At 37.7% G+C, this 26,801-nt stretch overlaps 1 long non-coding RNA gene across 1 annotated transcript; it reads left to right on the top strand.

Moving 5' to 3' along the window:
• Positions 1 to 13,565: 13,565 nt before the first annotated feature.
• LOC125405521 (uncharacterized) lies at positions 13,566 to 22,663 on the top strand. Its single transcript, XR_007233596.1, has 4 exons — positions 13,566 to 13,704; positions 15,168 to 15,340; positions 18,076 to 18,216; positions 22,152 to 22,663. It is a non-coding gene; the product is annotated as an uncharacterized LOC125405521 (long non-coding RNA).
• The last annotated feature ends 4,138 nt before the right edge of the window (positions 22,664 to 26,801 follow it).

Here is a 26,801-nt window from a genome sequence, read left to right as displayed (position 1 = left end):
ATTATTTTAACTTTGTAAAGATGTGTTACATTTGTTTATGATGCATTTGTTTAATGATGTAAGGATGTGAGCTTAATTATGTAAACATGTCTTGCATCTGTTTTACATTGCCTGCTTAAGGAACCTGATTGATCTAATAAAAAGCTGAATAGCTAATGGCTAGGCAAAAGAGGGATAGGCGAGGCTTTTGGGCAAAGAAAATAAACAGGAAAAAGAATGAGAGAATAAAAGGAGTAGAGAATGAGAGGGAAAGAAAGGGACATACCTGGGGCAAGAAGCCAGGCAGCTGCCAGCCGGACAGACATGAGAATCAATAAAAGTAAGACATACAGAAAGTAAGAAAAGTAAAAACTCCCGAGGCAAAAGGTAGATGAAGCGAAACAGGTTAATTTAAAAGAGCTAGCCAGAAATGAACCTAAGCTAGATTGAGTGTTCATAACTAATAAGTAGTTTCTGTGTCATGAATAGGGAGCTGATTGGTGGCCCAAACGAGAAAACCTGGTACGAGCATCATGTACTCTTAACTGATGATTGATATCACCAACCCAAGTATATTCTGTTTAGAGTTCTCAGTGTGTGTACTCTTCACAAGCTCAACATGTCATAGATATTGCATTATCTTATTCCACCTGCACTATGACTTCATGATGTAAGTATTTTCAAATATTTTGTTGTCATTCTTGTTTGTGACAGATATCCCTGTGTAGTCTGGGCTGGTCTCAAGTTGGCAATTCTTTCTCTCTCAGCCTTCTTTTTATAAGCCTAAGCCATCAATCTAGACTACTGTTGTTCATTACTCTCTTTTTTTTAATTGTAGTGAAGATTGAACCTAGGCTCATGCAAGTGCTTTCCACTGAGTTATAGTCCCAGTTGTCCTTCACTGTTATTAATTCTTACTTTCATTTTATAGATGAGACTTTCTCCTGGTACACCAAGGCTAGAATAATTGTTGGAATACCTAAGGGCTGACTTTCAGCATTTTCTATTTCTGAAAATGTGTTTAAAAAGTTAGTATTTAAAATAAGTAAATTACAAAAAGAAAGAAAAAAGAAAAAACAAACAAACAAATAATAAAAAAATTAAGTTTTTTTTAAAAGGAGGGAAATTCTGATGTGAGCTATAGCGTGGATTGACCTCTAAGATGTGCCTAGTGAAAATTGTCAGTCACAAAAGAACCAATGCTGTGTGGCTCCATCTGAGGTAGCCAGAGTGGGCATATTCGTGTGGACAAAGGGTGGATTAGAGGTATCCAGAGGCTTGGCTGGGGAACGGGAAGTCAGTCTAACATGGATTCAGGGTTTCATCTAAGGAGGATGGAAAGATTGTGGGGATGGTGGGTGTGGTGGCTGCAAGTCCTTAACAGTGCGGAACTGTTGGCATGGAGAAGGCTATGCTCAGTTTACGGTAGCTTAGCTTTAACAATAATAAAATATCTGTTAAACAAAAACAAAAAAGTTAGTATTTAGATTAATGGGAAGGAGAAATTATGGGGAATAAAATTAGAGCTTTCCAAATGTTTATTACATTGTTTTTATTTCCCCCAATTAATGCTATTGAACTGCATTGGTTTTAATAGAAGAGATTACTAAGAAAAGTAATAGGTGAATTAAAATATATCTTTTATAAATTTGCATTATTGAAAATTTGGACTGTAAAACAACACTAAGATTTTATCTCACTGTATTCATAATAGTCAAGATCAGCAAAACAACAGACAGAAAATGCTGTTGAGGTTATGGATAAAGGAGAACCCTCATTGCTGGTGAGAAGGCAAATTGATGCAGTACCTCTGAATATCAGTATATAAAACTCTCAAAAAAAAACCTATCATATGATGCAGTTATTTCATTCTTTGGCATGTGCCCAGAGGACACTTGATGGAGGAGGGTTATCTGTCTATTGTGTTATTTTCATTGGTCAATAAAGAGACTGCCTTGGCCCTTTGATAGGACAAAAAATTAGGTAGGCGGAGTAAACAGAACAAAATGCTGAAAAGAGGGCTATGAGGCAGACGCCATGGAGCCAGCCACCGGGTCAGACATGCTGAATCTTTTCCGGTAAGCCATTACCTCATGGTGCTACCACAAGATTATTAGAAATGGGTTAATATCAAGATATGAGAGTTAGTCAGTAACTAACTCTCTAGAGATAATGGGCCAGGCAGTGTTTAAATGAATATAACTTGTATGTTATTATTTCTGGGGCTAAGCTAGCTGTGCGGGAGCCGGGCAGGATGAAAAGCAGGCCTGCCCACAGCCCCTCACTACAGATACTTGCTCAGCCATGGTCATTGCCACCCTATTCACAATAACTAGGCAGTGGAAACAACCTAAATATCCTTCAGATGTAAATGATAGACTTGTCTGTACATCCAGCGGTTCAGAAAAAATAGGCTATATTCTGTAATTTTGAAATACAAAATCACTGGCTGAGGTAGTTTGGATGGAGGAAGTAAGGGGCTGTCAAAACCAAAAGAGGTGTGAAGTTTGTATTATTATTATCAGAAAATTAATTACCAGTGAACTGCAACATTTATAGAGATAGTCACATGTGTGTGACAGCTGGGTTAATTGAAGATCTGATGAATCTTTTTACACATAACATAGTTTTTTTGTGCACACTTTAAGGAAGAAAGAAAATGTGACCAGTCAGTGGACAAATGAAGCAAATAAACATCAACCAGGGGATGTTCTGATCTACCAAACATAATGCTTTGTTTTCCTTAGCTTGTAAGATACCCTAGAAATTCAGTTCTGATGGTAAAAAAAATTACACCTTGAAAGTCCATACTATGGTAAAACTATATGGTAATGAGTTGTTCTGTAGTGTGTCCTAGATTTAGCTGTTATATGGAGGTGTTGTAAAAGGTGAAGTACTGAAGATCACCCACTTCTCAACAACAGTATATATAAATATAAGTGACCCTGATGTCATTCACTTTGATGGATACACTGACTTAGAATGTAGAATATTAGCAATGTCTGTGTGGCTTACCCAAACAAAATTACCTTATCTAAGAGGCTTAATTTGATTTTTTCCTTGTTTATATTCTCTTATACTCTTGTAAATTATTTTGTTTTTTTCATTTGCATGCACTAATACTGATGTATAATATAATATACAAAATTCAGGCTATCCTGTAGCTCTATTCCAGTGGTTTCAATTTGCTTTGTCATGAGTATACAGTATGTGCTTGTGTCCTCTGTGCTGTATGTGAGAGTCAGGAAATCAAATGAGATCTCTCAGTCTAAGTTGTACTTGGGATAAACTTGGAAGAATAGGACAAGCCTCATGAGAAATGTGTTGACTATAAGAAACTTCAATATAGACTCATACATAAAGTTAAGAGGTAAAGACCAGTCCAACTGGCCTTGGTGAACTCTCCTTAGATCAGTCCCCTTATATCAGTGGATGATCGCACCCCTCGCAGTCCTGATTTCCTTTTTCATGTTCTTCCTCCTTCTACTCCTCATTTGAACCTTGGGGGGCTCAGTCCGGTGCTCCAATGTGGGTCTCCGTCTGTATCGGCATCCATCGTCGGATGAAGGTTCCCTCTGGTCTTGCCTTCTTTGCTCACGTTCTCTTTCCTTCTGTTTCTCGTTTGGACCTAGGGAATAAACTTTGAAAAAAAAAAGAGGTAAAGACCAATAAGTCCGGTTTATATAATAAAAAGAAAGCTAGAGGATTTGGGTTGTTATTATATATTATATCCACACTTAAAAGCAAGAAAAGATCCAGGGACTAAAAAAGAGTGATTAAAAACAGAATTAAACTGTCCAAGAAGACTTAGCAGTCTTGAATGCATATATGCCAAACAATGGTTTGTTAACAGGACAGGTAAAGCATCATATAGCAAAAACAGAAAGAAGTGCTCCATGATACCTCAGACATTACCACCCCTCTATCAGCAGTTGATAAATACAGCTACTAGAAAATCAGTGAAGGACATAGGTAAACTGGATCTAAGTGATATTTACAGAATATTTTAGCTAACAGTAGCAGATGGCATGTTCTCAAGATCACAATGAATGTCCACCTAAATAAAAAAAAGTATTTGAAGCCTAATCAAATACTAATTTTAAAAGACTATCAATCACATAAGTTTGTTTTAAGATAATGTATTATTAGTCAGGGTTCTCTAGAGTTACAGAACTTATGGAATGAATCACCACCTTAAATTGTACTCTCAACAAGGGGATTTATTGAAATGAGTTACAGGTTGCAGTCCAGCCAATCCACAATGGCTATCTGTGAACAGTAAGTCAAAAAACATAGTAGTTTCTCAGTCCCACAAGGATGGGTGTCTCAACTGATCTTCAGTATGTGTTGGAATCCTGGAGACGTAGGCTCCAATGCCAGTGGGGAAATGGATGCTCTAACAAAGCAAGGACAAACAGGCAAAGAGCAAATCTTCCTTCTTTCCTTATGTTCCAGCAGAAGATGTGGCCCATCATCCCTTCCTGTCTCAATATTTGGATTAAAGGTGTGTGTCTTCCTGAATCAAGATCCAAATAAAGGGTTGTGTCTTCCCATCTCAAGATTTGGATCAAAGGTATGTGTCTTCCTACCTCAAAGGTTCAAACTGGGAGTGGATGGACCTACTTCAAACCAACAAAGAATCTCTCACAGGTGTGCTGTCCATTTCTGGAATGCAGTTTATTCAAGTATAGTCAACTAGACAATCAAGGATAACCATCAAAGATGACAATGGATTATAGATGAAATACATAAAATAATTACATATAGAATATCCTAAAGCTGGATATTAAACAGTGTAAGTTTTTATAGAACATGGGTAAAACGAGAAATCTTAAGGGGAATTTAAAAAATACTTGAAGCTTAGAGTATAGCTCAGGGTAGAGGAGGTGCTAATTTAGCATGAGGTCCTGTGTTGACACTCACCACCAAAGCAAATAAATAAACCCTGTTATTTTGAAGAAATGTGAAAAGACAGTTTATCAAATTTCTAAAATATAATAAAAGCAATGCTTAGGGGAAATTCTGTGGCATTGAACTTATGTCTATAAAAATCATAAGATTTAAAATCAATAACACAAACTTCTACTTCAGAAAGTAGAAAAAGAAGTTTCCTAAATAAAAATAATGAAATAATACTAAATTCAGAACAGATTTTTTTCTTCAGATGATAAAATCAGAGAAAAGACTCCATAACTCATTTTCTGAGTCTAGAATTATGTGAATACCTAATGAAAGATAAAATAAGAGGAAACTTTTATACCATTATCTTTCATAATGATAGATGTAAAATTCCTCAGTAAAATATGTGTGTATTAGACCTAATGGCATATAAAAAGAATTATACCTCACAATTATGTAAGATTTATTAAAAATATGGAAGGGCAGCTCAACATTTGAAAATTAATTAATGCAATCCATCATATTGACAGGCTCAAGAAGAAAGGTCATGTGATTATATTAATAGATGCTAAAATATATTTGATAAAATATAAACATGAGGTTAATAGATTATACTCAACTGCTTTCCTATACATCTATGATAGATTAGAATTTAAAATGAAAACCATGGGGCAAGGAGATGGCTCAGTAGTGAGCCCTCGTGCCATCAAGCCTGAAGATTAGAGTTTGATCTCCTGAACCTGTGCACTAGAAGAAGAGAACAGACTCTCACAAGTTGTCCCCTGATTTTGATCTAAAAGCCATTGCACATACATCCTGTCAGCTCACACACAGAGACACACATACACACACACACATTTACACACACACAAATAGATAACCCCTAATACTTGTAATCTAAATTTTGATTTGCTTTACTGTAATTTTGTTGAAGCTTATATATATATTTTTCTGTCTACAGTTTGATAGGAATCTATCACCCTGTACTCTCAACAAGCAACTAAACGGAAATAACTTTTTCAAATTTATAACAACCACTACAGAAAACCTAAATTCTATTTTGGTATGATAGATCAAACTCAAGACCTTCTGGACTCCATATAAACAATGTACTATTACATTTGCAACCAAATATGCAATTTTTCTTAATATTTTTAATAATTTGAGAATTTTATGCAATTCATCTTGACCATATTCACCCCTAATTCTCCAACATAGTTCTTCACAATCCACCCTTCCTCCTTACCCTTGTACTTCATGTCTTTTTTTTTTCTCTTAAAATTTTTAGAAGAGGCTATCTTGAAGCAGATTTCTGCATCTTCAGGCAATTACAATTTTCTGTCCCTTCTTTCAACAATGTTCCCTGAGTCATAATTGAAAGGCTTGGGTTGTAACATATATTAAACAAGGACTAGTACTCCATGGTCAATTGGTCTCCACATTTTGAGCAGAGTTACTTTCTTTAATGATCTACATCTGCTTTCATAAGAAGCTCCTTTGATGAGAGGTCAAGGAAGGGATCCATATCTGACCTGAGACTCACATAGGATTAAAAGGAGCCATGCAAGCTTCCAAGAAAAAAAAAAAGCAATAAATAGTTCTACCTAGCTGGAATGCTTACGGACTACAATGACACTATATCATCCTCAATGGTCAGAAACTAGATGTTTTTTTGTTTTATTTAGTTTTTTTTGGGGGGGGGTCAAGAAATGCATTTTGCTGACAGTGCTTCCCATCTCTTGAAACCAATCTTCCAAACTGTACTGGACACCATTATGAATGCAGTAAGACAATAAAATAAAATGTGTACAGATTATAAAGAATAAAAGATCCCCATATTTGGAGGGATCAGATAACATAACTATCCATGTAGAAAATAGAAAAGAACCAACAAACTTTCTTGCAACTAATAAGGAATTACAGCCAAATTATAGAACACAAGGTTAATATATAATGCTCAATTGCTTTTTTCTATGGAAATGATGAAAATTAGGATGTAAACTGAAAAAAATATTAGACTTTACATTAATTATTTATTCTATGGTTGGGTTTGCTTCTCTCTAGTTTTTTTTATAACTTTCTTTTTTGTCCATTCTTTATATCTTTCACATCATGCATCTGGATCCACACATCTCCTGTCCCCTCAATTCACCCTCTGCTCCTGCAACCTGTCCCTGCTAATTAAACCAAAATAAAATTCAAGATAAAAAAAGAAGAGAAAAAGAAAAAAAAAGGAAGAAAGGGAATATTTCATCATGGAAGCTGTAGTGTGACACAGTGAGTCACACAGTAAACCCCTTTATCCATACATCTTTATATGCAGGTGTTCATCACAAGGAATCATTGGTTTGAATCTGAGGTCCCTGGTCTCTGCTACACTATCGACACAGGACCCTCAGTGAAATTATTCTTGGATATCCAGTTGCTACAGGTCGCTTGTTTATCCCAGCCACCCAGGACTGAAATAATCACACAGAAATTGCATTATTTAAATCACTGCTTTGCCCATTAGCTATAGCTTCTCATTGGCTAACTCTTGCATATTAATTTAACCCATCCCCATTAATCTGTGTATCACCATGTGACAGTGGCTTACCACCAAAGTTTCAACATGTATGACTCCGGCAGCGGGCATCTCTCTGACTTCACTCTTCTTTCTCCAAGCATTCAGCCTAGCTTTCCATGCCTACCTAAGTTCTGCCTATAGGTCCAAAGCAGCTTCTTTATTCATTAATGGTAATAACAGCACACAGAGGGAGCTCCCAATCACCTTCCCATTTCTGTTTAAATAAAAAGGAAGGTTTTAACTTTAACATAGCAAAATCACATATAACAAAGAGGTATCAAGCAAGAATTAAAGTTACAATATTTCTATTTACTATCTTTTAGTATAACTAAGGAAAACTATAACTCTAACTATCTATCTATTCTTCAACTCCATCAAACACTCCAGAAGGATATTATATTAACTAAGTAAACAGGAAGTGCATTGTAAGCAATTTCCAAAACTCTAGAATTGACAGGGACATCTCACTTCCTGAATAGTCACTCAAAGTTCTTCTATATCATTGGGGCATCCATCTTCAGCCTATAGGCCCATAGTATACAGCAGACATTTTAGTCATTTTTCTCTGTGTTCTTCAGAATGTCTGACAGACTCTTTTATGTAGTAGGAACTCAAAAGAACCTTACCTTTAGGCAAGTTCAGCAGTCATTTCACTGTGGGTTCTGCATGTCCGGTTTATCAAGCAGTTCAGGCAAGGGCAGTTTCTTGCACAAATGGCTAACCAACTCCCTAAGGAGCCTCTTTGATGCCCATCTTCTTCTTGAAGTAGCTTGTGCTGCAAGGAGCAGATGTGTCTCATTGTATGAAAAGTCCTAAGTTATTAAAACACTTTAAATGCCATATTCTGAAGGTCTCTGAAAGATTTTATGAATAACTGAAATATAACCCTATACATCGAGAAAATCTAAATAACATGACTATAAGCTTGACTATTAACTTATATTTCTTAAAGTTTACATTACATTTTTAAATGAGCTAAACAAACATAATACCTTAATCAAGATCAGAAATACATGTACATGTAACAAAATTGACCTTAAATTTGTATCAATAAACCAAGATCTATATCAAAGCAAATTATTCATCTCTATATCATATCCCCCTTTAAATGTAAACAAACATTTATAAACAATATTTGGAAATATGGGTGTAGTATCTCCAAACTGCTTCCTGCTGTTTGAGGGTGCTGTTAATCAGGTCTTTCATGGTATATCCTGTGTGCTATGTTCATTTCAGTCATCAGGTGGGTGAAGTAATTTTGGGGAGATATTCACCATGACCTTTCAAGAGGTTGTGGTATATCAAAACATATTAGCCTGGAAGGCATAAAAAATATTAATCAAGGAACATATGCTAAATGTTTTAGTAAGCATTTTAACCTAAGGAGTCTAAGTCTTGTATAGGAAATGGCTTGGCTACATCGTAAGAGGACAGTAACTATGACTATCTAATCTTCAACCCCATCGAAGGCCAGAGAAGGGAGGGAGATAATATTACTTGCACAGGCAGGAAGTACAATCAAGCAGCTTCCAAAGTAAGCAATATATGATGGAGACAAAGCTGGGTGGCTGGGAACCAACAGGTGGCTTCCTCTAACACTACCTTGTGTTATGGAGCTCCTATATAGCTCTGGGTCCACAGGATAGTCCTCACCCCCAGCAGATCACAGGTTGGGGTGGATATTGATGTGGGTCAACACTTAGCCCTAGTTCTGGGCCTGGGTAGTTGCAGGGTTGGTCAGCCTGCCAGCTCTCCCATTTTCACCACTAGAGTGAGTTTGTGTTGTTTTTTGACGATGTCAAAATAAGTGATGCCAGTCAATCTTGTTGGCTACTTTAGACGTGAAGGCCGCACAACTTAAGGTGGGAAATACTTTTTCTATTGCTTTGGGAGAGATTGTGAGGACTAAGTGCTGATAATACCTTGTCTACATCATAAATGAAGTTTACAAACCTGGAGTTTTCTTAATTTTCTAACAATTTCCTCTCTTTATTTACTATGAATCTATTCAGACTTTCTATTTCTTATTGAATAAGCTTCAGAAGATTTTAGAATTTCTAAGTTAATCACAGTTTTTATAATTTTACTTTCACTAAGAAAATAACTGGAGAACATAGTATTCCCTCACCTCTCCCTAACAGCCTTCCATAGTAATGATTAATGATTAGTAGTGATTATTTCATTAACTTGTATTAGCATGTTATATGTGTGAAACTTAAGATAGTATGATCCATTAATGCTTATTAGTCTGGTCTGTCCTAGAAATTGCTATGAAGGCCAAATTCACATCAAATTCTCAGCCATCATACTGCTTCTGCCTCCAGTGGACTGGAATTATACACATACACTTCAGGTATTTTTCTCATCTTGTTTTTGCTCCTATTTAAAATAGGTTGGCCTGCTACCTTCTATGGAGTCTAGTGATATGGGATTCCCCTCTATATCCTGTGAATCTGTCTTATTACCATTAGGTAATAAAGAAGCTACTTCAACCTATGGCAGGTCAACCTACAATCCAGCTTTGCTTCAAACTCTTAACAATCCTGTTGCTTCAGCCTTCCAATACTTCTGCCTGTACTTCCAAGCATTAGGTTTTGTTTTTTTTTAACCACGTACCACCATGCCTAGCCTGCGTATGTTGCAAAGTCTCTTAGTTTTAAAATTCTGTGATGAGCTTATATCTACCGTAAAACCGTAATTTAGAATAATCAGTTTCACTATCAATCCCATAAAACTGCCCTAATTTTTCTTATTTCTCTCCCACTTTGAGCATCCAGTATCCACTGATGGTTTTACCCTTTGTAAAATGCCAAAGAGTTTGGAATATACAATATGTAGTCCTTGCAGATTGTCTCTTTTCAATTAGGATTGTACATTTCAATTTTATTCATGTCTTTGCAAGGTTTAATACCTGTTATTTACTTTTATTTTTGGTTTTTCATGACAGGTTGTCTCTGTGTAGGTTTGGAACTCATTCTGGCACTAGTTCTGTAGACCAGACTGGCCTCAAATTTACAGAGATCTTCCTGCCTCTGTCTCCCAAGTGTTGGAATTGAAAGGCAGGTGCCACCAAATCAGTCTTCACTATTTGTTCTTACATATTCCTTTTTTAGTCATTATATTTTTTTGTATAGACTCGTCCAGCCTGAAGCAGGAGACAAAAGAAAGCTTCAATGTCTCCAGTTAAGGAAGATTCTTCAAAAAGGTTTTCTTTTGTTTACAAAGGCAGAGGACTCTGAGAGCATGTGCATTCATTGAATAAAATGCATGCTAGATGGAAACTACAGTCTGCATACAAAATATGTTATTCAGGAGAATGTAAAAATATCATTAACCAGTATATGCCAGTAAAAATACCATTAACTTTTTAAAAAACATTACTATTTATTTTATGTGTATAGGTGCTTTACTTGCATGTATGCTTGTAGCGTGTTCATACATGGTGCCCACAGAGGTATAAAATTCCCTGGAACTGGAGTTATAAATGATGACTGAGGAATATAACTCAGATGCTTAAAGAGCATTCAGTGATCTTAACCATTGATCTATTTCTCCAGATCACAATTAACATTTTAAAATTATGGTACTTTAGCTGGGTGGTGGTGGCACATGTCTTTAATCCCAGCACTTGGGAGGCAGAGGCAGGAATATCTCAGTGAGTTTGAGGCCATCCACATCTACAAAGCGATTTCCAGGACAGCCAGAACTGTTACTACAAAAAATCCTGTCTCTAAAAAAATATCAAAAATAAGGTGCTTTATTTAAACAAATTAATTTGAGTAAGTCTTTTGGTACTTTTAGTTTCCTAGGAAGATACTTAAGCTGCAAACACAATACATGGCGTCATGATCTTAATTTTCTTTCATCCTTGATGTATATGAACAGAGGAATTCAGAATTTTTGTTTGTTTGATTAGTTTTCGAGAAGTGGTTTCTCTATGTTACAGTTCTAACTGTACTGGAACTCGTTTTGTAGATTGGACTGTTCTCAGACTCACAGAGATCCTCCTGCCTCTGTGTCCCAAGTGCTGATATTAAAGGTGTGCACCACCACCACCCAACTGATGAACACAGTTTTGTATCTCGAACCCAGTGTTCTATAGTAACCTAATACAATATATTTGACTAGTATTTAATAAATATGACAGATTTTAATATTTTTATTAAGAAAGTTTGTCCACTTTACATAATAAGCCCTGAGCAAGAAAGTCCGAATGCAGGTAGGATTCAAAAGAACTCACTCTACACTTAGCAGTGTCCCCTTAGGATCAATAAGTAGAAACAGAATCTAGTATTTTTGTTAGTTCTCTTTCTCTGCACACTACTGCCCAACATTCCATTTCCTAAAACTCCCCATTTTCTTTCTAACATGAAGAGGTTTTCTTTCTAAAGTCAAGGGCTCCTCATGAACATTTCCTTGCACAAAGAGAACTGTACAAATGAACCACAGTGTTAATTGGCAGCCCCTTGAAAACCGTTGGTTTGTACAAAGAACAGTAGTTTCCCGAAAACTGGAAATGTTCTGTATACAATCTAGCCTGTACTTCCCTGCAGGATTGCTTTTGAATAAGTCCTCCCCTAGTGGCTCTAAATCATTACCCATCATGTTTTATAGAACTCTAGAGAAGGTGTTTGGCACAACTTTGCACTGTTAATGTTTAATGTTCCACAAACTATCGTCAGGAAGAAATTCTCTTACGTTTTTTTTTAAACCTACCACTTCAGTGTGCTGCCATTTCATTTTCTCAAAAGATGGCACCTGCTTGTAAAATTCGTTCCTATCCTGAAGAATGTTATCAAAAAGTAGTGCATGATGCTTATGTTTTTAACTCCAGTGATCAATTTTCAGCTATCATTTCCTTGATCTGTTAGCATTACTGGTTCCTAGGGCGACACATTCCAAACTAATATCCTTTCTTCATTTTTTACCAGTACATAGAACTATCCCCTTTTTGTTTTAGCTCCCAAAGGAAGGTTACTTTATCCTATTTATAGCTGGTATGTAAAGATTGTGCATGCTTGTGGATTATAATATGATGTTCTGATACATGCACATAGTATGTCAGTTCATATTTGGGTACTTACCATTCATGTGTGGTGAGAACACTCAATGACCTCTCTTGTAAAATCTTTCTAAAATTCAGCATGAGATTTATTAACTGTAGTATCCTTAGAAAATAGCATGAGCAAGAGGTACAGATATATGAATTTTTAAAAATATGTGATTTGAATAATTGCAAATAATGTGAGTTCCCTGAGATTTGGAAAGTGAGGCGAACAGAGAAAATCAGAGATTTTTCTGAGCAGTGGATTATAAATTAGATTCCTACAGTGGAAAACTATTCATCAGTTAAAAGGAAAATTTAATATATCAATCCAAACCACATTATTCTATTGTTACTGCTCCTAGGGTCATTTTAATTTTGCAGTATGATGCTAGAGAGAAATTGGTCAGTACAAGTTTTGACATTGGTAGGAATGTTGGGTTTCCTCTAAGGAGTTTCTAGATACTTATCCTATTCTTTGAGAGAAAATCACACCACTGTTATCTCTGTCTGCCATGCTAATTTATTTTTCCTTACAGTACTCTGTCTGAAAGGAACAAGAAATTGCTTTTGGCATTTTTTTATTTTGTTGTACGTGTATTGGCCTTTTGACTGCATTAATGTCAGTGTCGCACATGTGTGCCTGGTGCTTGAAGAAGATAGTGGAGATCATCGGATCCCCTGGAACTGGAGTTCCAGCAGATTATGAGCTGACACGTCGGCGCCTGGGAAACAGAGGCAGGTCCTCTGAAGAAGTAGCCAGAGCTACTTCACTGCTAAACCATTCTTACAGTCCTCCATAAAGGAAGTTTTAAATAATATAAAACAGCTAAAAAAAAAAAAAACAACCCAAAGAGCATCCTGCAGATGCCATAGAGAACTTATATCCAAACTCAGTTCTTAAAATCAGAATTGTTATGCTCCCCAGGTGAGGTGCAGAGCCTAGTCTCCTGAAACAATATTGCAGCTAGTGAGGGGCAGGGTCAGCTCTCCTTCCTCTATGACCTCAGAGCCTGCTCTCCCTCCCCTATGACCTCAGCACCAGCTCTCCCTCTGTCTTCAGGTGTTCCTGTGTGGGGAGGCCACCACACTCTAGACGAGGCGGTACCACCTATGGCCCTCTCACACTCTCAAGTCTGCCACACCTACACCCCTGTCTACAGCGTCAGCTCTACTTAATGAGGTGGAGAGTCCGTCTTCTTGAGTGCTGAAGCTGGTGAGTGGTTGGGTCAAGAGAGTTGGCCCTGAGGACACAAGAGCAGGAGAGCTGCTCTGTCTCCCATAAGTTGCAACACTCAAGAGAGCATGCCTTGCACCTTGTCTGGGCAGCAAAATCGAGCCAATCCTGTTGGCAGGGTTGTCAGTAAGCCAGCCCTGAAGTTTCCAGCTTCAGTGAGCTGTTCTCATTACTCATCTGTCACATGACTGCATGGGTTCAGGGAGAGATGCCTTTCCCCACCCCTCCCCACCCCACACCATCCCGCCCCACCCCATCCCGCCCATCGTTGCCTGAAGCTGGTGGGAGATCTATCCCTGAGGTCCTAAGAGCAAGTAAGTTGTCATTCCCATGGTCAGCTGCAGCACTGGGGAGGGTGGCCTCTGACCCACGCATCTGGGCAACACAGCAGAGCTGGCCCTGAAGGTATAGGTGTGGGAGAAGTAACCCTGAGGATATGAAAGCGAGAGAACTGATCCTGCCCCTTGGTCATCGCTGCAAGAGTGTGAACTAGGGAGGGCATTGTAGGACCACGGAGCCTGGGGGTGAGAACAAGAGAGAGCTGGCAGGCTGACCAACCTTGTAATTACCCAGGCCTAAAACCAGGGTTAGGAATTGGTCCATCTCAAAATTCACCTCATCTGTGATCTGCTAGAGCAGGTGAAGGAACCAGTCCTGCATACCCAAAGCTGCAGGATCTCCCCAACACAGGGCAACAACAGGATATCCAAGAGGAGTCCCAGTGAGGGCCAGCATCAACAGTATAGCAGAAACCAGAGGCCTCAAAACAAACTCGTAATGAACACTTTCAAGTAAAGATAAGTAACAAAGGGGTTTACTATGTGACTCACTGTATCATACTACAACTTCCATGTTGAGATTGATTTTTCTATTATTTTTTCTTCTTTTTTTCTCTTAAATTTTATTTTGTTTTATTTGGGGCAGTTGCAAGGGCAGATACAAAAAGCCAGGGAAATAAATGGGATGGAGATGCATGAGGTGAAAGACACCAAGAATAAATTAAAAAGAAAGTTAAAAAAAGGAACAGATTTTTTTTTTCTACAGGTCTCCTGGTGGGCTATAGCTTCCCCTTGCTCAGTCTAAGTAAATGAGCTACAGATATAGTATTTAGTAAACACTAAATTGCAATACCTCAGTTGGAACATTTGAGTTTATTGTTTGTATATATCCTCAGCACCAAACTAGAAACGGATTTTAAAACTAAACATGATGAACAGTTTCTTTTATTTTTAAGTAGAACAACAATGAATTTGATGTAGAAAACTGAAACAAGTAAGTGATTTGGCTTTTTAGAAATGGAAATCTAACTATGAAGACAAGGGAATGTATAAACCCACTTTCATTTCTGTGTCATTAGTTTTAGATTGTCTTTAAGTCTTAACAGGGTTCTATTCATAGATTATTAATATTCACATAATCACTCATGTTTCTTATTACTACAGGAAATATCTTTAAGGAGATGATTGAGCCATAAACACCGTCTTTGGCGAAACTAATACGAAGAAAATGAATCTCTGTCCTTGGCTTAGACTAGAATTATGGAAGCAACTCCCATACTTGAAGACAATCAAGGTGCTGGCAGAAATCACTTGGCATGAACATACAAATTCAAGATGTAGGTATTTCAAGAAATGGAATAGATTCTGAAGATAAAAGTGTAGGCTGGGTATCTAATTTTAAGGAAAAGAGTGATTTCTATTATTTTGATTTGCTTTTATTAACAAGCATTAATTGGGAAAGGTAACGGGTTTCCCTGAACTTCCCTTCCGTGTGAATACAAATGCTTTGATCCTGTCCAGCTTCCTCTTATGTCTGTCTCTGTCCCTACCCATACTCCCATCCCTTCCTCCCTTCCCAGTCTCTAGCTACCTGTTGTTTTCTACTTTTAAGTCGAGAAGATGTATCTTAAGATTATACTTGAAAGAAAAAGATTTGGGGCAGGTTTGATCCGTTGAGAGGGAGAAAAGAAAACATTTTCGATGCAAAGAAGAGGCCTGTGTGAAGGGATGGAGGCAGGAATGTGGCATGCGGCTCGGCTCCAGGGAGATGAGTGTGACAGAACTGTGGTCAGTGGTCATGCTGGGGATTAGTGGGAGGACAGGATGAATAGGTTGGGTGGAGACAATTGACAGAAGACCTGGAATTTCAGTTGATCCCACAGGCATGGCCTTGTAGGAGAGTGAACTTGCTGAAAGCAATTTCTTAAGAAGATTAGTCTTGCATGGGTTTTTAGGAAGGATTTGCCTGTCTGTGTGTGGCATGAGCCAGATGATGGGGGATCACTGAAAGAGTTAACTCTGTGCATTTAAGCTTATCAGAAGCAAATCTTTCAATTCTTGCCTCAGTGATTGGTAAGGGCCATAAAACCATACAGGTTTCTTGTTTCTTTTTTGTTTTCATTTCTTCTGCCTACATTGTCCTAATTTATTTGAACTCCCTTCTTATCCTAATTGCACATGATCCTCCAGGAAAGCACATGGTGGGGGGGGGGAGAATTTGAGACTGTGTGCACTGCCCTCCAAAACTCTAGTCCCCTCATACTCACATGCCCTTGCTCAATGCTTAGAAAAGGTCTTTTACAACAGATTTGTGATTGATTTTCCTTGTCCCTGATGAGTTATTCAGCTTGTATTTGTTAGAAGCTCCTAAGTCTGGGTTTCATGCCTTTCTTCAGGCCTCACCACAAGTATATACTGAGTTGCTTCCTAAGTTTTTTTAATGCCTTTTCACAGTATGACTTCATTATGTGAAATTATAAAAAGCCCTAATGTCCCAGACAGATCTCTATTAAAATAAAAATACAAACATACATCAAAATGCCAAATAATGATGAACTGGGGATTACTTACTTTATTGTTTTCCTTCAATTCAATTCAATTCAATTCAATTCAGGTTAGCTTAATAATTATTTATTGAACACCCTCACCAGGGATTTACAGATTCCACACGCACAAAGCCTTACCTATATACCATACACATATTAGCACCATCCAAAATAAATAAATCACATAACAGCAATATTAAATAGAAAATTAGGTGACAAAATGAAGGGGCACAGACCATTGCAAGAGAGACTTGCAAGTTATTTAAAATGAAACACATGAAAAAAAATCTCAGACTCTTAATTGTGTGTGAATTGTGTTAAATTATTTTAGATATGTCATTGTCAAATCTCCCTAATCCAGTCTGAGAGGCACAGAGAGAAACCAATGGCTAGTGATTTCATTGCTGTAGCATAATTTGTTTCAATCCATTATTTGTTCTTGTTTTTGAACAAGTGCTTTTACAGCACTCTTTCTGAGTAGTTGATTCAGCCTTTACTGAAGTGGCTTTTAACCTTTCTAAGGCTGTTGCTCATGTCATGGTGACCCCCAATCATAAAATTATTTTTGTTGCTACTTCATAACTGTAATTTTGCTGCTGTTATGAATTGCTAACATAAAAGTCTGTGTTTTGGAGGGGTCTTAGGTGATCACTGTGAAAGGATCATTCCGACCCAAAAGGCGTTGCAACCCACAGGTTGAGAACCACCAATTCACTGTCTGCCGGTTTCCCTCTTGCAAGTACAGAAATCAATTTCCCACAAAAAAATATTATGTTTTATACAACAGCCTTATTTTGGTTGAAGAGAAATGATAGGATTATTCAGGGAGAGAAGGTGCCCACTCTATCTGCAGATTGATGAGGTCGAGCTGAGGGCTCCCATGCTGCTGCATTCACATCTATCTGGTAGTAGATTTTGTTTTTGTACCCTTAACTATGTGCCTGTTCTCACAGAAATATCTTGAGGAGGCTGATACTTTTCGGGGGGCAGATTTGAGACTGCGAAGATAAATGAAAATAACTAAAAATTGCCTTGGAGTCTTTCTGACAAGGAAGGGATGAGTTGGTTCTTGAACAGGGTTACAATGCACTGGGCTGCCTGGTCTAACACCTTGTAATAAGCATTCAGTCAGACAAACTCTATTCCATACACGTTGTGGGTATTTCCTGATTGAGAGAAATGTCCAAATGGGAAGAAGATACAGGAAATGATGAAGATAATAATAAGAGAAGGGTAAAGAAGGAAGAGAAAAGGAGGAAGAAAGAAAGGGAAGGGTAGAGGGAAAGAGGGAGGGAACTTGGATAGAGGGATTAGTGATATATCAAATAGAAATGGGGGTCTAAGTTTCTTGATATTCCTAATACCAATGTTTGCTCAAAGGACAAAGGATATGAATGAAAAACAAAATTTGTTAGTTTAAGAATGTCTGATTCTCTAAAACCTTTCCTTCCATTTCCATGGGAGGTATATAAAATCAGAGGAAAGGACATTGCTCCAAGGCTGTGTTTGCTTTGTTTGTTACAAAGTTGCTGTGATTGGAGGAATTCAACATGTCAAAATAACAGTTCAAGTAGAATGGAGTTCAGATGTGCTGTCCTGAGCCTACAATCCCTGCTCTTTGAAATGCTGAGACAGGAGGAACACACATTCAAGATCTACTTGGGCAAGTAAGTTGAAGGTTAATCTGAGTAACTCAGTATTGTCTGATATATTTTTTTGCTCAAAAGAATGTCAATATCTTTTGGAAACCTTAAAAGTTTTCGCCTTTAAGATTCCCACACAGGGACTAATATGGACCTATGTTTATTTCTTCCCAGTCCAGTTAGAGTTGGTGAGTTCCCATTAGCTGAGGTAGACTATCTAAGCGGGGTGTACGCATCATGGTCTCTGTGGAGTGGATGGTGGGTGGGGTGAAAAGGTAAGTGGAGGTAGTGTAAGGAGGGGAGGGATTGGGAACTTGGATTGGTATGTATAATGAAAAAAGTTTGTTTTCTTTTTTAAAAAAATAAAAATAAAAAAATAAATGAAAAAACAAAAGAAAAAAATCCCATACATGGTTTAATTAATGATGCCATAAATAGCTAAAGGGGGACTAAAGATCTGAGGGGTAAGAAATCTACACACAACAGGAATCAGCCATCCATATTTCTTCATTCTTCTTCCTTCTCTTCTTTCTCATTTCTATCACTTCTTCATTATCCTCTTTTGTTCTTTCTTCTACATCACTCTACCAGTTACAAATGTTCCCAGCCATATATACTCCTAAAACCAACAATTCCACAGCCCTAGCATGTTCTAGGGTTAGAATTTTTTTGCCCTATAGAAAATCAGATAAGGGTTTACACACACACACACACACACACACACACACACACACAGAGAGAGAGAGAGAGAGAGAGAGAGAGAGAGAGAGAGAGAGAGAGGAGAATGGCTATTATACCTCCGGTGAACTCCTTAATGGAGTAAGTTAGTTAAGAAAGGCATGAAATCATCAGAGAATACTAGAGGTGAAGGTTAGTGTGCTGTACTACATTTTAAGGAGGTTAGTAACAGGCTAAACGGTTTATTTTCAGTAAAATTATGACTAGAGCATGGATTGTTTAAATCAGCATGCCACTTCTTTTATCCCAGTATGCATAGAGGCTGTGTAATCAAGAGGAAGCTGATGGCTCTTGATCAGATAGCACATACATCAGACACTGCAGTTTCTATGGACCTGGGTTTGGAGTTAGACTCACTGCTCTATGCAAAGAAGTGTGACCCAGGCCTCTCTAAATGATCAGTTACAGGCTATGATGTTATCAGCCGTTCTGATTGTGGGTGTTGTGCGTCTTTCTCTGGGTTTTAGTTAATTATCCCTTTTGCTGTCCTTGAGAGTCCCGAACTAAAATTATCAGTAAACTGAGATGAAAGTGAGTATAAAGAGTTAAGAATTTTGTCCTTTCCTTTTATTTTATTTTATTACTTTAAAAATATATCAATCCCCTCCCCTCCTCCCACTCCATCTACATACACTCCCACCCCACCCCTCCAACCCTTGCCCTCTCTTAGAGTTAAGAATCTTATTTATTTATTTAAACTTGTTTTCTTTTTTCAAATTTATTTATTTATTTGTTTATAAAAATTTCCACTTCCTCCCCTCCTCCCCACACCTTCCCATTCCCCCCACTCCTTCTCCTCCTCCCCCCCAGTTCCTCTCCTCCTCCCTCTCCAGTCCTAATAGCAGTCAGGGTTTCCTGCCCTGTGGGAAGTTCAAGTTCCTCCCCTCTCCCTCCTAGTCTAGGAAGGTGAGCATCCAACCAGACTAGGATCCCAAAAAGCCAGTATATGCAGACAAAACAAGACCCAGTGCCATTGTCAATGGCTTCTCAGTCAGCCCCCATGTCAGCCACATTCAGAGACTCCGGTTTGATCACATGCTCATTCAGTCCCAGTCCAGCTGGCCTTGGTGAGCTCTCATTCAATCAGTCCCCTTGTATCAGTGGGTGAACGCACCCCTTGCGGTTCTGATTTCCTTTTTCATGGTCTCCCTCCTTCTCCTCCTCATTTGGACCTTGGGGGCTCAGTCCAGTGCTCCAATGTGGGTCTCCGTCTCTATCTCCATCTATTGTCAGATGAAGGTTCCCTCTGGTCCTGCCTTTATTGCTCACGTTCTCCCTCCTTCTGCTTCTCATTTGGACCTAGCGAGTTAAGTCCAGTGTTCTAATATTTGTCTCTGTCTCTATCTCCATCTATCGCCAGATGAAGGTTCTATGGTGATATGCAAAATATTCATCAGTATGGTTATGGGACAAGGCCAGTTCAGGCACCCTCTCCTCTGCTGCCCAGGGAACAATCTGGGGACCTCTCCTTGGGTCTGGGAACCCCTCTAGAATCAAGTCTCTTGCAAACCCTAAAATGGCTCCCTTAGTTGAGATATATACTTTCTGCTCCCACATTCATCCTTCCTCCCTCCCCCCATCCCATTCCTCCAAGTCATCCCCAATCCTCCCCCTCTCCCTTCTCTCTAACCATCTCTCCTTACTTCCACCCCCCATCCCCCGTGCACCCAAGTTTGCCTGGCAATCTTCTCTATTTCCAATATCCAGGAGGATAACCATAAGATTTTCTTCAGGTTCACCTTCTTATTTAGCTTTTCTAGGATCGCGAATTATAGGCTCAAAGACCTTTAACTATGGCTAGAATCCACTTATGAGTGAGTACATACCATATTCCTCTTTTTGGGTCTGGGTTACCTCACTCAGTAAAGCGTTTTCTATTTCCATCCATTTGCATGCAAAATTCAAGAATTGGGAGTCAACCTCCCTCAGGATCCAGCAATTCCGCTTTTGGGAATATACCCAAGAGATGCCCTATCATACTACAAAAGCATTTGTTCAACTATGTTCATAGCTGCACTATTTGTAATAGCCAGAACCTGGAAACAACCTAGGTGCCCCTCAATAGAAGAATGGTTAAAAAAGGTGTGGAATATATACACATTAGAGTTTTACTCAGTGGTTAAACTTGTTTTCTGAGTTCCCACTCCCCTCCCTCTCTCTTCACAGACTCTCCCACCCCACCCCTCCAATCTTAAGAGAGGGCCATGCACCCATCCCTGTGTAAAGTCCCCAGGATCTCCCCACTACATATAGGTTAATCAAGGTTTACATCTATAGGGAATAGGATCCCAAGAATCTTTAAGTCGTGTAAAACCAGAACAGCAGCTTTGGGCAGTAGTAATTCTATGCCCTTGGAGATCTATGAATATCTTAGATGGGGTGCTCTCTGCCTGAACCCTGAGCATTGACCAAATGACTGCTGATAAAGATAATCGCAGGAAGGCAAATCTCTGCGCTTACCTAGGAGAGAGGAACACTGGCCAGTGGGAAGCTGTTTTCATTAAACAGTTCTGAACTGTTTCCAAACTGTTACATGTTTGGAATTAATTTCCAAACATGTAACAGAAAGGGAGTTAGCTAAAGTGAAAATTCTACAACGAAGGACACTTTATTCTCAAAGCAATAACACCAAAATACCTTGCCTTTTGGTTTAGCCTTTACCAGATCCCTTAGTTTTGATAAGTCACTTGTGAAAAGATGGCCGAGCAATTACTGTATAATGTTGCAGCTTGTCGCAAATATCTGGTATGGGATGAGGCCCCCAAACAGGGGAATTAACCATATTTAACATTTATTGCACAGTAATATTACTATACAGGATGATGTAGTCAATCTTTATACCTTCCTCTTAGCAAGACTTGTATAACTTGGAAATTTGAAATATGCAGTGATTTGTTTTCCAAACATTAGCTATATATTATTAGGCTCGCCATCTTGGGTACCTGACTGCACACTATAGTTGTTGGGTCATCGCAAGTCATTATTTGAAAGTCTCTAGTTCAATCCCTTAGAGTTGTACCAGTATGAGATGAGACCTGGGACGTTGTTCAAGGAACACACATGATACACTGTTAACAGTGAAACACGTTCACTTTTGTGAAGGTAGTAAATCTAATACATTTTAAAGTCAGCATTAAAAATGTTCCCTTTCAGAGGTTGAAATCCTAGAAATGAGTTTTCTGCAGCTCCATGTTCTTTTCCCTGTTTTTTTTTTTTTATAGCTCTACTAGTGTTACCAGGATTCATACCGACCTCTGCTACCCCCAGGGACTCAAGAGGGCAACCTGGCTTTCCAGTTCTCTGCTTTCACAAGACACTCTACACACAGCTGAATGCAATGCTTTTTATTACTTCCAAGATGGTTTTTGTCCAAAGGTTTAACGAGACAGATGGGAAACATAACTTTTCAGAATAGCAGTGTAAGGGGTGATTTCCTACATAACTGTCTCAACAAGACTCCAAGTGAAAGAGGAAGAAATCTCATCTAACTCTAGAAGGAAGAAGTTCTGCATCGTTTGGTTAAGGTTGATCAACTTCTTCTTTAAAGAAACAAGGCATTAAAGATAGAGGAGCCTTTGCTCATGTCTGTGAGTTTCTGTTTTGATATCATAAGTGTTCCCATCAATCCAAATGAATGAATTCATCTCAGATCTCAGGAAAAATTTGCCTTCATTCGTCATGAAAACTCTGTAACAAAAATTATAAAAAATTCACAAAGCTGCTGCTGTGTGGATTACTCTGCTGGCTATAAGGAATGATCTGTCGTGAATACTCAGTAGAATAATCTTGAGTTAGATCTTCTGTTAATGAGAACTATCTTTAAAAAGTTGAAAGACCTAAAAAAAGTATAGCATTTTGATTGTTCACCATCACTAACAAAGCAATTGATTCAATCCTCGCTTTCTAATGTGCTGTAGCTCCATGCTGTTATGTTCTACCAAACTGTGGGTTACTGACATGAAAATGTCAATCCAATTTAAGGTCAATATTTCGGGAAAGTCACCTTTCCCTTCTCTTCCAGCACTTTGTTATTCTTGTCTGACAATTTTGTAGATTGCAATTAATGTGATAAAAATTAAAAATTGGTTTTAACTGCAAGATTTTATAAATTTTGGTGGTTTGTGCAATTTTATAGATAGCACTACTCTCCATAAATGTAAAGGCAGGCAATGGTTGTATCAGTCTAAAATGTTTCCTCATGTCCCCTTAACTTGGTTGGTGTTTTCCCATCTATAGACCCAGGCTACTGACATTTGGTTTTGCCTTCTCACTAATATGATGTAAATCAATCGTTCAGCATGTAGTGTTTTTTGTTGAACATTTTTCATTTAGGTTGTTTTTTCTCCACCATAGCACTACTGTCATTGCTTTGTTGTATATATGGCCTATTCTAGGTTTGGTAAGATATTGAGCGGCACTGCTGATCTCTGCTATCAGGAGCATCACCCAGTTGTGACAGTCTGAAATGTAGCCTAATGGCTGAGATATATAATTCAGTGGTACACTTGTCTAGCAGTCAAACAAACAAACAAACAAACAAAAAAACAAAAAAACCTCTGTGTGTGTACTCATGTATGTGTGTGAGCTTGCATGTACTGCAGAGGTGAGAAGGCAAGTTAAGAGGGTTTGTTCTCCCCGTTCACTGAGTAAGAACAATTGAATTCAGACCATAAAACTTGGTGGCAAATTCCTCTACTTGCTGGGCCATCTTACAGGCTTCAGGAGCCACATTTTAAAGGTTATTCTTGAGTGCTTCGAAGTTGGCCAGGTAGTTCAGTCTATGGCATATTCAATAAATGATCATTGTTTACACATATACTCATGATCTCCCAGCAAGTTTCTATGGAAATAAAGAGTAATTTGCATATTGCTTATTTAGTGCTAGATGATTTAAGAAATGGACTTTGAGGATTGGAATAATCAAGGATACTGCCTTAGGGGCAAGGTCTTAAATTAAAATTCAGAAGATGAAAAAGATTTGAGCAAGAACAACACTTTCAATAAAGACAGGCTAGGCAGACAACAACATGTCAAAATACAGAAAATAGTGGATTCTGAGGGGTAGAAGGAGCAAGCTTGGATAGCAAGAGTAGTATCAGCAAGTACAATGGTTGCAAATACAGCTGATTAAATCAGCAGAAAAGCAACTTCAGCAGAAATCACACAAAAAAGGTTGCAGAGTTTTAAATTTAGGTCGTTCACCACTCTTAAATTAGTCAATTCATTTGGTAGGTATGATTCGCCTTTATAAAGTAATAAGGCCCCAATTTAAGTTATTATATATTTTCTAGTGGAAATAGTAAATTTACAAAAAAACATTATCACAAAAACAGAATCTTCTTTCCTTTCATATTCTTTTCTGTTAAAATGTTTCTCCATAGAACTACAAACACAGTCCTCATAAATTCAAGCGCCAGCAGTGACCCCTGCTCCTGGGCATTAATCCAAGTTCTCTGGTACATAGATCATAAAATTTAGATTGAGCCCTTTGAACTCACTGGAGAAAATGGTATTCCTCAACAGAGAAGTGAAACTTATTTCTTAAGTTGGCACTCATCTTTCTTTAGCTCCAACTCATTAAAATACTGTGAAATTAGTTTGTAGGCCATCATATTGAGTTTTTAATACATCTATTGTTAAAGATTTTTTTTTTTCCTCTAGTAAGGGTGGATGTTCCAAGAGAATATTTCAAATCTAATAATTGGAATTTGAATTGCCTTATTCCGGGAATGTATTTTCTAAGTTTGTCAGAGTTCAATTAAATGAAAGCTCTTAAATAGTTCAGTCTAAGTTCTACTCTGTTGGAAGTGATAAATTCAAATTTTCCTGCACATTTTTAAATAAAAACTCTACTTTGATACATCTGTTCCATGCTATAAATGATCAAGGAAGGTAGCAGAAAACAACTTTCATGTGTATATTAAGTACCTTTAAATTATGATATGCGATTTAAGTTAATTTGGTAGTTATAACACCCTTTATTATTGTGCGGTTGGCTTATTCTAGATGGCATTGGTAGATAAGTATATTTTGCATAATGATAGGAATTCTCTTCAATACTGGAGGTAAAAATATACAAACTGCTCATACATATAAGAATGGCAATACATCCTTAAAATGATCTTTCTAAGTAACTCAGCTTTTCTTTTCAAAACTGTTTTCATTTTAGTTGGCACATCATAAATGTATTTATAGATAGGCTAAAGAATGACATTTCAATACAGGTACTCAATGTAATTGATGCATCTGTCATCTTAAACACTTATTATTTCTTTATATATGGAACATTTAAAACCCTTTCTCAAAGTTATTTTAAAATGTATAATGAAATCTTGTAAACTATACTTATCCTACTGTGCTATAGAACATTAGAAGTCATTTCTCCTATCCAACTGCATTCCTATAAGTCTTAATCATCCTTGCTTTAAGCCTTCCCCCACATGCTATTTCTAGGCTCTGGTAACACTGCTGTTCCAGTCTCATCTTTTTGAGATTAACTTTTTACCTCCATCTAAAAGTGAAACTAAAAACATTTCTCTAAAGTAATTTTTAAAAATTAATTTACTGTATTGAAGATCAATAAATGATAAATTACCAGTCTGGTCAGGCCTTGCTAAATGTATATAAATATTAATTTATGTGGCCACAGATTTCTCCTTCATTGTGACCTTTATGTTGTCAATAACAAATATAATACTGAATATATCACAGTTCTTAGGAAATGAATGGTGAGCAAGCACATCGTAATCACTGTAATCATCTTTGAATTTATGTTAATTGAACTTATAATGGTGACAATAAAGCATATTAAGTACATTTTCAAAAATTAGCTCTTAAGAACTTATGAACTCTAAGGCTAGAAATGTGGACCAGGGGTTAAGAACAGCATATACTGCTCTTGTAGAGGACCCAACTTTGATCCCCAGTACTGGGTTCAAAACAGGATTCATAGACAATTGTCTTCAAGCTCCATAGACAATTATATTCACATGCACATATCTAACCACAGACACTAGCATATACACTTAATTAAAGATAAAGGTAACGTCTTCAGAAAGAGAACTTATGAGCTCTGTTAAAGCATGGTACACATACTTTTAAATAAAACGGACATAGTCAACATCAGTCCTGTCTGGTTTAGAAAGCAATTATTCCTTTTTAGTAATTATTAATTCAGGACTACATTTTTATTTTGAAACTTTCTAAGAGATTATTTTTATAATTATAATTTTTATGCTCTGACAATGGCTAATATTAAGATGCCTTGATTTTCAAAGAAAGTTTTCATATGCAAATACTACATTTTCTGTACTCTAAGCTTCATTGCTCTGCTAATCTTATGTAAGAGGAAATAAACTTGCTACAGCTACTTAAAAATAGCTTCAGTCTATCAGGAATCTGGCATGTAGCTGACTTAGAAGGCTTCTGGAAATTTATGTTGAAATGATTACATTAGGGAACAAAAGGTGGAAAAATTCCAACTCACTCGTTAAACTTTACTCACAACAGATTAATTAAAGTACTGAGAATTTTTTTTTTGTTTTTTTTTTGGTTTTTTTACAATGGCAAATGGGAAAGTAAGTTTGCTCATTTAGTCAAATAATGAAAATTCAGAGGCCAGTTGAGGGTGTTAATGTCATGGTAAAAATAAAATGGTGCCATTCCCATGTGGCAGCAGTGGGCAGGAGGCTATGAGACAACAGCAGGCCATGATGGCAGCTGATTTCAGGCAGGGAGCACATGGTGGGTGAGAGATTGGCGGACAGCCAGCCCCGTGGGGAGCCACAGCCGTGGCTGGTGAGAGACAGAGACATATTAGGCATGGCATGCAGAGATAGTGGGTATTTATTTATTAGGTTATGCAGGGGAAA

Source organism: Myodes glareolus, chromosome X, assembly GCF_982192425.1.
Source record: "Myodes glareolus chromosome X, mMyoGla1.1, whole genome shotgun sequence".
NCBI classification, from domain to species: Eukaryota; Metazoa; Chordata; class Mammalia; order Rodentia; family Cricetidae; genus Myodes; species Myodes glareolus.
The sequence above is the reverse complement of the archived record's forward strand: the minus strand, read 5'-3'. Positions and strand labels throughout refer to the sequence as shown.